Genomic DNA, 13,178 nt, shown 5'->3' with positions numbered 1-13,178 from the left:
GAGGCTGAGGCGGGAAGATCGCTTGATGCCTGGGCACTGCCTCTGCTGTTGACAGAAATGGAGGGAGGCTGCTGATTGAGTGTGAGAACCCTTCTCTTAACTTTCTGATGGCCTCCAAGCTCACTCAGCAGGGTAGAACTTTGAGTTCTCAGCCATTTTCCAGTTCTCAGGTTGCTTGAAAGCTTTCTGCCTTGGAGCTCTTACTTTTGACAAAAGAATGAATAAAAGAATAATCAGTTCCTTTCAGAGCTGGCTAGTGTCAGGTCATACAAGAAAAGGGGTTGGGATTGTTAATTTTAAAACAAAGCGATCCAGTAACTCCCTGATGACTTTTATTGATTTTTATTGTTTAATATAACTTGCCACTTGCTAGCAAGTTTATTTGCAGAAAGAAATGAGGAAAACATTCCCAACCAGAAGGTGGCAAACTTCTCCTTAACACATAAATTTTACAGTTGTGAGAGAGAGAGATGTTTTTTTTTTTTTTTTTTAGGGGTTTTGCTTTTTGTAGCTGGGGTTTTGCTCTCGTTACCCAGGCTGGAGTGCAATGGCGCGATCTCGGCTCACCGCAACCTCCGCCTCCTGGGTTCAGGCAATTCTCCTGCCTCAGCCTCCTGAGTAGCTGGGATTACAGGCACGTGCCACCATGCCCAGCTAATTTTTTGTATTTTTAGTAGAGACGGGGTTTCACCATGTTGACCAGGATGGTCTCGATCTCTTGACCTCGTGATCCACCCGCCTCGGCCTCCCAAAGTGCTGGGATTACAGGCTTGAGCCACCGCGCCCGGCCGAGAGAGATGTTTAACAACATACATATATTATTAAAGATAGGACATTCTCCCCATCCCCAAAATACACCTCTTGAGAAATTACTTCTGATGTACAGAAGAGGGAGCAATTTGTACTCATAGGAAAATAAACTTCTGGTATGCATTTAAACAGTGGTTCATGTATGCATTCTTAGGAATGATTACATTAAAAAAGGTAAATTGGGTCAGGCAAGGTGGCTCAGGCCTGTAATCCCAACACTTTGGGAGGCTGAGGCAGGCAGATCACTTGAGGTTAGGAGTTCAAGACTAGCCTGGCCAACATGGTGAAATACCGTCTCTATTAAGAATATAAAAATTAGCTGGGCATGGTGGCAGACACCTGTAATCCCAACTACTTGGGAGGTCGAGGCAGGAGAATCACTTGCACCTGGGAGGTGGAGGTTGCAGTGAGCCGAGATCGTGCCACTGCACTCCAGCCTGGCGACAAAGTGAGACTCCATCTCAAAACATAAATAAGTAAGGTAAACTGTACATGTGAAAGGAGACTTAAATATGTATTTGGAAAACAAGGTGAATGACAGCCAGCTTCCAAGACGGTCTCCTATGATCCCCAGCATGTGATATTCATGCCTTTGGGTAGTCAGTCCCCTCCCACATTGAGGAGGGCTGACCATACAGCCATTAGGACATTGAGGAAATGTTGTGCAACTTCCAAAACTAGATCATAAACCATATTGTGGCTTCCACCTTATTTCTATTGGAGCTCTCACTCTGGAGGAAGCAGCTACCATATCATGGGGGAGACTGAACCAGGGGGTGAGGAATTGAGGCCTCCTTCCAGCAGCCATGTGAGTGAACATCCTGGAAGTGGATACTCCAGCCCAGTCAGGTGTTCAGATGACTGCAGACTGCAGACCCAGCCAGCATTGCACAGTAGCCTTATGAAAGAGACCCAGGCTTGTACCATCTAACCAAGAGGCTTTGAATTCTTGACCTACAGAAACTTGAGGTAATATATAGTTATTATTGTTTTAAAATGCTATATTTGGGGGTTATTTGTAACACAGCAGTAGATAATTGATTCAGTGACTCACAGTAAACAAGGTGAAAGAGATTCAAATGTGGATTTAAAAATAGATGGGCGCAGCGGCTCATGCCTGTAATCCCAGCACTTTGGGAGGTCCAGAGGGCGACTCATCTGAGGTCGGGAGTTCGAGACCAGCCTGACCAATAGGGAGAAACCCCGTCTCTCTTAAAAATTCAAAATTAGCCGGGCATGGTGGTGCATGCCTCTAATCCCAGCTACTTGGGAGGCTGGGGGCAGGAGAATTGCTTGAACCTGGGAGGCGAAGGTTACAGTGAGCTGAGATCATACCACTGCACTCCAGCCTGGGCAACAGTGAGACTCCGTGTCAAAAAAAAGAAAGAAAAAAGGGAGCCCCAGTATTGAGAATTTTTAACCTTTAGAACATACGATGAAGTTCTGTTGATTAGGTAGGGCTGATTTCACTAATTGTTCTCTGTGGATGTATGTACACATCCCCCTCATCCATACCGCTCTATGCACTGGGCTGTAATTACACTATTCCAGGGATTGTCATTGTGCACAATCATTATAAAAATACTGAAGGAGGGAAACAAGCTGAGAGCGGGGAGAGGGAACTTCCTACTAAGCCCCAAACACAACTGAAAACAAGGTCAAGACTTCGAATCTGAAAGTAAGCATTAGCCTAGCCATCTTCCAGTTCACATCCGTGGGACGGAAGTTATCAGTCCTGTGTTTCCACAATGCTTTCCAGCAACGGGACCTCCAGGTGTTGAAACCATGCTGGGCTGAGTGCCACAGTCGTTTGAACTGCAAATAGCCCCGGGGTTCTGTGGGAAGCAAACTTGGGCGCCCTCTGGTGACCTTCTGATGAACTACACCACCCAAACATTACAGGGCCTTTTTATTTTAAATGGGTTAGCTATATGAGAGTTAATTTATTGAAGGCCCTTTTCTGTACGTACCGGTAGATGCAGCAGCTGGTTTCCGAAAAGAAAAGCTGTACCTACATACTTTTCTTAGCCGGTTGCAGATATTTTTCTTTTTAATTTATTTATTGTATGAATTTTTTTTACAAAGATGGGGATCTCACTTTGTTGCACAGGCTGGTCCGAACTTCTGGGCTCAAGCGATCCTCCCAGCTTGGCCTCTCAAAGTGCTGGGATAGGAGTGAGCCACTGCCCCTGATCCGGATATTTTTCATTCTTTACCGCATTTATTTTCTGTATACCTTAGCAGGGTGCAACTAATGGGTTATGGTTATTGATTCATTGTACACCTTTTAATAGAATCATTACAATTTCATCACCCAGTCTAATTTTGGGAAGCATTAGAGAAGTGGCTGCAAAATTGGTTAAAGTTCGCTTGAGAGCTATAATATCAATGCTTGACTAACTCCTATTTTCATGTTTGCTGGTTTCAGAAGGCCCTAGGGCAAGATTTCAGGTAGGACCTATCAGTTGTTTACCCTCCCCACCTAGCATCCACTATTTCATCCTCTTCCCTGCCTTTTGTCTGTCTTTTGGGTAGGAGAGGGCAGTCATAGGGCAAAGTAGTCACAAGAAGATACAAAAGAGTGGCCACAGATACATGTATGAAGATCTTAAAATATAAAGACAATTCTGTGACGATGCAAGTGTTTTGTACATTACGTATTTAACTGCTGAAAGAATAAGTTCATAAACACATGCTAATCACTTAGGCCATGTTAGAATGCCTACACAATAGTAACAGCATCAGACTTAATGTACCAACAGCCCCACTTCCATCCGCAGCGGGGATGTTCGTTATCTTTCTGCAAAGGCCAATTTGGAAGCAAGACTCCCTCTCCTTCCACTTTGCTAGCAAGCATTTCAATAATGAGATGCGGCGGCATCCATTGACTTTGTAGCACCTGCCTTTTGTTCAAAGTGTTCATCCTAATGGTTTTTATTAGCACTTTGGCTTGCGTCGCTAAGCAACGTGTGGGGCTCGTGCTAGACTACACCTGTATAAATGTCTGCCTCATTCTCCTAGCTCTGAAAAAAACGTGACTGTTCCCCCAAAGATGCTCTGTATGGTTGCTTCCTGTTGCCCTTTTCTCCTTTTCCTGAACCGCTCCCAATAGAGACAAGTTGGCACTTTAGTGCGTCTCAGAGCCGCGGGCGCCCCCTCCCGGCAGCACCTCCCAGCTGTGAGCGCGCGGGCAGAGGCCAGAGGTAGGGCCTCTCGGGGGCAGCAAACCACAAAGCGTTTTTTTTTTTTTTTTTTTTTTTTTGGGGGGGGGGGTCATTTATTTATGTTCCCAGGCCAAAGCGAGCAGCCGTTTGGTTTATAAAATAGCTGCGACTGCAGTGGCCCACACTGTCATCAGGAAGTGCCGCCTCCTGTCACGGTCCCCGGAAGACAGGGTTGAGGACGAGAGGAAATGGGAAACGCCGATGACTTACTTTTTTTTTAATTTGGGCATGTTTGGGTACATTCTGCTCTGTATGGCGGTGGAGGAGAAGCTAGAAAGAAGGCGGCGTCTGCCGAACCGTATGGGCACGGAGCGAGCAGCGGTCCTCGGGCGAGGCCAGGCCCCGCGGAGCGACCTCAGCGCCTGGGGAGCGCTCGCTGTCTTTGGGTTCCTGTTGCCAAACCCCGGCCCCCTGTGCTCTCCGCAGCCCCGCAGAGGGGGTGCATGGGCGAGTCCTGGGCGGGAACGGTGGCCGCGCCTGCAGGAGGCAAAGGCCGGGGGTCTCTGGCCGCAGCACTGCCCAGTGCCGCCAGGTCCTCACACAGAAATCTCTTCTAGCTCTGCGGGCGCGGCTCTAAACAGCGATGTTTGAATTTTCTCTAGGGCGATCCGCAGAGGGGCCAAGCCACAAGTCCTCCCCCCCCACGCAAAAGTCTGTGTGTGCTCATTGCATGTTTACCAGGAGATTTGACACTGCACCAAAAAGCACCCAGATAAACACCTTTGAACTATCACCGTAATCACGGTTATCTTTCCAGCCCAACGTCTTGAAAAGAGTGACTCCTAGCGGCTAGCAGCAATGGGATGGTCCCCAGGGGCCTTTTACCCTGTTGAGAACGTTGGGGGAGGCTGAAAAACTTTGCCTGCAGGCGGGGCGCGGTGGCTCACGCCTGTAATCCCAGCACTTTGGGAGGCTGAGGCGGGCGGATCCTTGAGCTCAAGAGTTTGAGACCAAGGCCGGGCGTGGTGGCTCACGCCTGTAATCCTAGCACTTTTGGAGGCCGAGGTGGGTGGATCACCCGAGGTCAGGAGTTCAAGACCAGCCTGGCCAACATGGTGAAACCCCATCTTTAAAAAAAAAAAAAAAGTTTGAGACCAGCCTGTGCAACATGATGACTTGAGATCAGACGTTCGAGACTAGCTTGGCCAACATACCCAAAACCTGTCTCTGCTGAAAACACACATAAAAAACTAGCTGGGCATAGTACCAGCTACCCAGCACTTTAGGAGGCTGAGGCGGGAAGATCCTTTGAACCTGGGAGGCAGAGGTTGTAGTGAGCCGAGATCATGCCACTGCACTCCAGCCTGGGTGACAGAGACTCATCTCAAAAACAACAGCAACAACAACAATCTCCTACAGAAGTGTGGATTTGCGGATTTTAGGCCTTTCCCCACCATTTCTTTTTTATTTTTGAGACAGAGTCTCACTCTCTCTCCCAGGCTGCAGTGCAGCGGCATGATCTCGGCTCACTACAACCTCCACCTCCTTGGTTCAAGCGATTCTCCTGCCTGAGTCTCCCCAGTAGCCGGGAGTAGCTGGGATTACAGGCGGGCACCACCATGCCCCGCTAATTTTTTAATTTTTAAAAATATTTTTAGTTGAGATGAGGGTTTCACCACGTTGGCCAGGCTGGTCTCGAACTTCTGATCTCAAGTGATCTGCCACCTTGGCCTCCCAAAGTGCTGGGATTATAGGCACGAGCCACCCCACCTGGCCATACTCAAGAGTTTCTTATTTTCAGATGAATTGTTTTGCTTGATGTCAACATTCTTGCTAGTTTTTTTGTATGTTTTTTTGTTTTTGAGACAGGGTCTTGCTTTATCACCTATGCTGGGGTGCAGTGGTGTGATCTCGGCTCACTGCAACCTCCACCTCCCGGGTTCAAGAGATTCTCTCACCCCAGCCTCCCTAGTAGTTGGGACTAACAGTCAATGGCCACCATGTCAAGTTGTTTTTTTGTTTGTTTGTTTTCGTTTGTTTGTTTGTTTTGTATTTTTGGTAGAAATGGGATTTCACCATGTTGCCCAGGCTGGTCTGAAACTCCTGGGCTCAAGTGATCCACCCACCTTGGCCTCCCAAAGTGCTGGGATTACAAGCACAGCCAGGGAGCCAGGTTTTCTACGGCCTAAGATGATACCATTGGAGAGGCCCTGTTTAAGAAAATGAACATAAAATAATGAATCCAAAGTGAGGTGCGAGAATGAACATTTAAAGGAGCCCTAATCTAGGGTCCACGTGCCCGGCACCGGGAGATGGGCACCACTCTGGGCCAGGGCATATGCAGTCCTTTGTGCCAGTCTCTCCGCGGCTGCTCGGCCTGTCGGCACCTGTAGCTGTTTGAAGTTTGCAGCCCTGCAGCCCATCCAGCCTGAGTGTGGCCTGCTGACCTCCAGCCAAAGGCCAAAGTGCCTTTAAATGAAGGTTGTTCAGCCTTGACTGAGGTTAGAGTAGCTAAAAAAGATTAGCCCAAATAGTTAATCTGCCAAAAATCTACCATCTTAATTTAAGTTGGAATATTATATGAAAACCTCAGAATATTATATGAAAATATAACATAAAGGCTTGGCGTGATGACTCATGCCTGCAATCTCAGCACTTTGGGAGGCCAAGGCAGGAGGATCACTTGAGGTCAGGAGTTCAGCCTAGCCAACATGGTGAAACGCTGTCTCTATTACAAATACAAAAAACTAGCCAGGCATGGTGGCATGTGTCTGTAGTCCCAGCTACTTGGGAAGCTGAGGCAGGAGATTGGACCTGGGAGGCAGAGGTTGAGATCAAGACACTGCCCACTAGCCTGGGCAACAGAGTGAGACTTTGTCTCAAAAAAAAAAAAAAAAAAAAAAAATATATATATATATATATATAGAAAGAACAGTAGAATCAGAGCTCTTTGTGGGGAGTGATGAATTCTGATGGAGGAGGAGGAGAAAGGGGGGAGGAGGAGATGGAAGAAGATGGAGGGAAGGGGGAGGAGGAGGACACTCTCACGGAGGAAGCAGCATTTATCTGGATTGGTAAGCATAAGCGGGTTCTGCCAAGTGGAGGATGGCAGAGGGGGCATTCCAGCAAGCAAAATGGCAGCAGTAGCAAGGGGATGGGTGCCGGGAAGTGGAGGGGATGTTGGCGCTGTAGGGCTCAGGGAAAGAGAAGCTGGAGAGGTGAGCTGAAGGGTGAAAGGCGGGGCTGCTGGAGGCAGGCATTTCACTGACACTGTTGGAAACCATCACAGACTAAAATGTTAATGATTAATCATTTGTTACTATATTAACCCACTGCGAGGGCTAACATTTTTTAAAAAGGCCCTTTGGAGTCTGGAAGACTTGGTTGAGGGGCAGTCTGTTTTATTTTTTTAATTTTAACTTTTCTCATTATGGAAAATTTCAAGAATGTAAGGAACCTGGGCGCCTGTCCTCCCCCTTCAGTGTTATCAACCAGGGCCAGTTTGGTTTCCTCCATCTCCCTACTCACTGTCTCCCTTGCTGTATTGCTTTCAAACAAATCTCAAGAGATAATGTTTTCGAAAAAATTAAGACTTTAGAGCAGAAAAAATAACTGTTGAGCACTAGGCCTAAAACCTGAGTGACAAAGTAATCTATACAACAAAGCCCTGTGACACAAGTTTACTTATATAACAAACCTGCACATGTACCTCTGAACCTAAAATAAAAGGAAAAAAAAAAGAAACTAAAGGTAAAAAAGATTAGAAAAGATAACTGTAATATCATCAATGTCTTACATTTCTTTTTTTACAGTTTGTTTCAATCAGGATCCACATGTTAGAGGTATTTGAACCAGAGCAACTCCATCTTGAATAGAGACTGGGTAAAATGAGGCTAAAACCTGCTGGGCTGCATTCCCAGGAGGTTAAGACATTCTTAGTTGCAGGATGAGATAGGAGGTCAACACAAGATACAGATCATAAAGGCCTTGCTGATAAAACAGCTTGCAGTAAAGAAGCCAAAACCCACTAAGACTAAGATGGCAACGAGAGTGACCTCCAGTCATCCTCACTACTACCCTCCCACCAGTGCCATGGCAGTTTACAGATGCCATGTAACATCAGGAAGTTACCTTGTATGGTCTACAAAGGGGGGGCATGAATAGTCCGCCCCTTGTTTAGCAAATCATCAAGAAATAACCATAAAATTGGGCAACCAGCAGCCCTTGGGACTGCTCTATGGAGTAGCCATTCCTTATTCCTTTCCTAATAAACTTGCATTCACTTTACAGACTGCCCTGCATTCCTTCTTCTGCAAGATGCACGAACCCTCTCTTGGGGTCTGGATTGGGACCCCTTTCCGGTAACACAAATGAGGTCTATACATTGTGCTTGGTTGATATTTTAAATCTCTTATTAATCTAGAATATATCGGAGGCCGGGCACTTTGGGAGGCTGAGGTGGGTGGATCACCTGAGGTCAGGAGATCAAGACCAGCCTGGCCAACATGGCGAAACTCCATCTCTACTAAAAATACAAAAATTAGCCAGGTGTGGTGGTGCACACCTGTAATCCCAGCTACTTGGGAGGCTGAAGCAGAAGAATCGCTTGAACCCGGGAGGCAAAGGTTGCAGTGAGCCGAGATCGTGTCACTATACCCCATCCCGGGCGACAGAGTGAGACTGTCTCAAAAAAAAAAAATTTACTGAGTGCCTTATGCAAAGATCCAAACAAGGTAGGCCATGTGGGAGTCACCAAACTGAATTGGATACAGATCCTATGATCAAAGATACTTAGGACCTAGAAGAAGAGACAAGAACTCAACCAAAATTAAAAGAGATTATCTTCAAAAGAATGGTGTAGGCAGGGCGCGGTGGCTCACGCCTGTAATCCCAGCACTTTGGGAGGCCGAGGCGGGTGGATCACGAGGTCAAGAAATCGAGACCATCCTGGTCAACATGGTGAAACCCCGTCTCTACTAAAAATACAAAAAATCAACTGGGCATGGTGGTGCGTGCCTGTAATCCCAGCTACTCAGGAGGCTGAGGCAGGAGAATTGCCTGAACCCAGGAGGCGGAGGTTGCGGTGAGCCGAGATCGCGCCATTGCACTCCAGCCTGGGTAACAAAAGCGAAACTCCGTCTCAGAAAAAAAAAAAAAAAAAAAAAAAGAGTGGTGTAGCTTAACTTGGTCATGATTAACTGAGGGGAAGAAAGAGGCCTTTGTGGCGATGTACTTGAACCAAGCTAATGCAGCTGGAATGATCTGAAAAGGGATGTTCTAAGCCAAAGGAATACCATGAAGGGCAGGAGGCAGGAGATATTAGGACATAGCTGAGAAAAAGTAAATAGTTCAGTTTGGCTCAAAGGTGGGTACGAAGAACAGTGGGAAACAGAGTTGGAAAAATGGATTTGGAGTTAAACATATATCTATGATTCAGCCCCACCATTCTACGCCTAGGTATTTACCCAAGAGAAATGAAATATATTTCCATGCAAAGGCTTATGCATAAGTGTTCATAGCAGCTTTATTCACAAAAACTAAGAAACATCAACAGGATTCAACTGGAATATTACACTGCAACACAGAGAAAAATTACTGAAATATCCAACAACATGAATCTCAAAATCATTAAAATGAATGAAAAGAAAATGAAAAACTAATCTGTAGTGACAAAAGCATTTTTTTTTTTTGAGATGGAGTTTTGCTCTTCTTGCCCAGGCTGGAGTGCAATGGCACGATCTTGGCCCACTGCAACATCTGCCTCCCAGGCTCAAGCGATTCTCCTGCATCAGCCTCCGGGGTAGCTGGGATTACAGGTGCACACCACCATGCCTGGCTAATTTTTGTATTTTTAGTAGAGACGGGGTTTCACCATGTTGGCCAGGCTGGTCTCAAACTCCTGACCTCAAGTGATCCATCCCTGCCTCAGCCTCCCAAAGTGCTAGGATTACAGGCTGAGCCACCACACCTGGCCGACAAAAACTTTCTAAATGGTTCTAAGTAGCTGCTTAGAACTAGGGGCAGTAGGAACTTTTTGGGAACGATGGAAATGCTCTGTAGCTTGATTGTGGTGGTGATTTCATGGGCATACAGAGCCATCAAAACTCATCAAAGTATACAATGTAAATGGATGCAGTTTATTGTATATAAATTATAACACAATAATGTTGATTTTTATTATTTATTTATTTGTTTTTGAAAACTGGATCTTCTGGCCAGGTGCAGTGGCTCATGCCTGTAATTCCAGCACTTTGGGAGGCCAAAGTGGGCTGGTAACCTGAGGTCAGGAGTTCCAGACCAGCCTGGTCAACATGGAGGAACCCCCGTCTGCATTAAAAATACAGAACAATTAACCAGGCATGGTGGTATGTGCCTGTGGTACCAGCTGCTCGGGAGGCTGAGGCAGGAGAATCGCTTGAACCCAGGAGGTGGAGATTGCAGTGAACCGAGATCGCACCACTGCACTCCAGACTGGGCCACACAGGGAGACTGCATCTCAAAAGAAAAAAAAAAAGAGAATGAGAGAAGGAAAACTGAGTTTTCTGATGATTTTTCTAAAGTAGATTTGGGGCATACTGTGGAAGTTTTGCAAGTCAGGTCAGGCCAGGTATGGTGGCTCATGCCTGTAATCCCAACACTTTGGGAGGCCAAGGCGGGCAGATCACCTGAGGTCAGGTGAAATACCATCTCTACTAAAAAAAAAATAGAGGATGAGCACAGTGGCTCATGCCTGTAATCCCAGCATTTTGGGAGGTGGAGGCAGGTGGATCACCTGAGGTTGGGAGTTTGAGACCAGCCCGGCCAACATGGTGAAACACCACCTCTACTAAAAATACAAAAATTAGCGGGTTGTGGTGGCGGGTGCCTATAATCCCAGCTATTCAGGAAGTTGAAATAGGAGAATTGCTTGAACTTAGGAGGCTGAGGTTGCAGTGAGCTGAGATGGCCCCACTGTACTCTAGCCTGGGTGACAGAACAAGACTCTGTCTCAAAAAAAAAAAAAGAAAGAAAACCAATCCTTTACCACAGATACTTTGGAGAGTCAGAAAATGCAAAGCAAGAGTTTTCTCTTACAGTTTAGGTTAGATTAGAGAGAGAAAGAGAGCACACACGCTAAGTAAGAGTTGATTGTTAAGAATCTGTAGTTTGCGCAGGGAGAGGAAGGGGCGTCAGCAGCCAGGGTGAGCAGATTTAAAGAGGCAATTTAATGACATCACTATTGATTTCAGACTCCTGCAGTGTCCCCTGAACCTTGTACTATATTCAGATTAAAGTCTAGGTTGCTATTAAATAAATGAAGAACAAAATAATGGGGGGGGGGGGTGAAATTGAAGCTTTCCTCTTATGCTAACCTCCTGCTATAACCTGGCAGGATAGCTACTTTCCAATATTTTAAGAAGTTATTTATATACAAGGGAAGTGTGTTTTAAAGAATTCTAAGAAAGAAAAGGAAAGTCTAATGTTACAAGACACTGCAGGGAAATGTCACTGTGTAATAACTCCCACCTGGGTTGGGTGGCAGGGTTTGGGCTTTGTGCCCAACAATGCATCATGTTATATAATAACACACACCCTCCTTCTGTGCCTTGCTGCCTTGCTTTTACAATACACGTGGTGCATGAACAGGGCAGGATGCACCGGTGCCAATGGTGACAGTGCAGAATGCACCAAGAAATAGGAATGCAGACATATTATGAAGACAAAAAGACAGGCTCAGCGTGGTGGCTCACGCCTGTAATCCCAGCAATTTGGGAGGCTAAGGTGGGCAGATCACTTGAGGTCAGGAGTTCAAGACCAGCCTGGCCAACATGGTGAAGGCCCATCTTTACTAAAAATGCAAAAATTAGCCAGATGTGGTTGTGAGCACCTGTAATCCCAGGTACTCAGGAGGCTGAGGTGGGAGAATTGCTTGAACCCAGGAGGCAGAGGTTGCAGTGAGCTTAGATTATGCCACTGCACTACAGCCTGTGCAACAGAATGAGACTCCATCTAAAAAACAAAGACAAAAAGACAGTCAGTAAGAACACAGTCCTTTTAATGTAAGGAGCAGGTTATCTTCTCCAGGTCTGGTAACTTAAGACTCAAGTCTCCCAGTCTGCCCAGGTCCAGACTCACTATTCTATGGAGGCACCTAAGGAAGCTCTATGGAGATTCTGACCCATGTTAAATGAAATAAATTAATATAAAAATGTATTTCTTTTGGCGGGTGGGGGGATGGAGTCTTACTCTGTTGTCCAGGCTGGAGGGCAGTGGCGTGATCACAGCTCACTGCAACCTCCGCCTCCCGGGTTCAAGTGATTCTCCTGCCTCAGCCTTCCTAGTAGCTGGGACTACAGGTGTGTGCCACCACACCTAGCTAAAAAAAAAAAAAAAGTAGCTTCTCAGTAAACTGTTAGAGAGCTGTTTCACCAAGATGGAAAAAGGGGATGTGGCATTCAGGTGAGAAATTGGCTCATATCTATGGGTGCTAGGAAGTCTCATGATCTGGCATCTACAAGCTAGAGACCCAGAAAAACTGGTGGTGTAATTCAGTCCAAGCTTAAAGGCCTGGGAACGGGGGAACCAATGGTATAAATCCCATTCCAAGGGCAGGAGAAGATCAATGTCCCAGCTCAAGCAGGTAAGCAGGCGGCAATAGGAGTGAACTTCTCCTTCCTGTTTTTTTGTTCTATTCAGGCCCTCAATGGATTAGATGATGTCCACTCACACTTGCCATCTACTTCACTGAGTCCACTGCCAGAAATGCTCATCTCATCTGGAAACGCCCTCACAGACACACCCAGAAACAGTATTTAATCTGGGCACCCTCTGGTGCAGTCAAATTGACGTAGAAAATCAACCACTGAGGATTCAGCAGCGAGCAAACCAAAATAGAGAAAACCAAGCCTTCTTGAAGCTTGCATGGGATTGGGGTTGACAGATGACAAGTAAGTAAGTAAAATACTTAGTATGTTACATGGTAATAGGTGTCACAGAGAAAAAATAAACAAGAGGGTTGGGCATACCATGGTGGGAAGGTAGCTTTAAATGTGGTGGTCGGCTGGGTGTGGTGGCTCATGCCTGTAATACCAGCACTTTGGGAGGCTGAGGCGGGTGGATCACCTGATGTCAGGAGTTTGAGACCAGTATGGCCAATGTGGTGAAACCTCTTCTCTACTAAAAGTACAAAAATTGGCTGAGTGTGGTGATGTGCACCTGTAGTCT

At 46.3% G+C, this 13,178-nt stretch overlaps 1 long non-coding RNA gene across 1 annotated transcript; it reads left to right on the top strand.

Moving 5' to 3' along the window:
- The first annotated feature begins 459 nt into the window (after nucleotides 1-459).
- LOC116562459 lies at nucleotides 460-11,747 on the top strand. Its single transcript, XR_004273953.1, has 3 exons — nucleotides 460-472; nucleotides 3,923-3,928; nucleotides 11,066-11,747. It is a non-coding gene; the product is annotated as an uncharacterized LOC116562459 (long non-coding RNA).
- Nucleotides 11,748-13,178: the final 1,431 nt, after the last annotated feature.

The sequence above is a fragment of the Sapajus apella genome, unplaced genomic scaffold (assembly GCF_009761245.1).
Source record: "Sapajus apella isolate SASKATOON/1434 unplaced genomic scaffold, GSC_monkey_1.0 scaffold32, whole genome shotgun sequence".
In the NCBI taxonomy this organism is placed as follows: Eukaryota; Metazoa; Chordata; class Mammalia; order Primates; family Cebidae; genus Sapajus; species Sapajus apella.
Note: the sequence above shows the minus strand (reverse complement) of the source record. Positions and strands in the feature narration are given on the sequence as shown.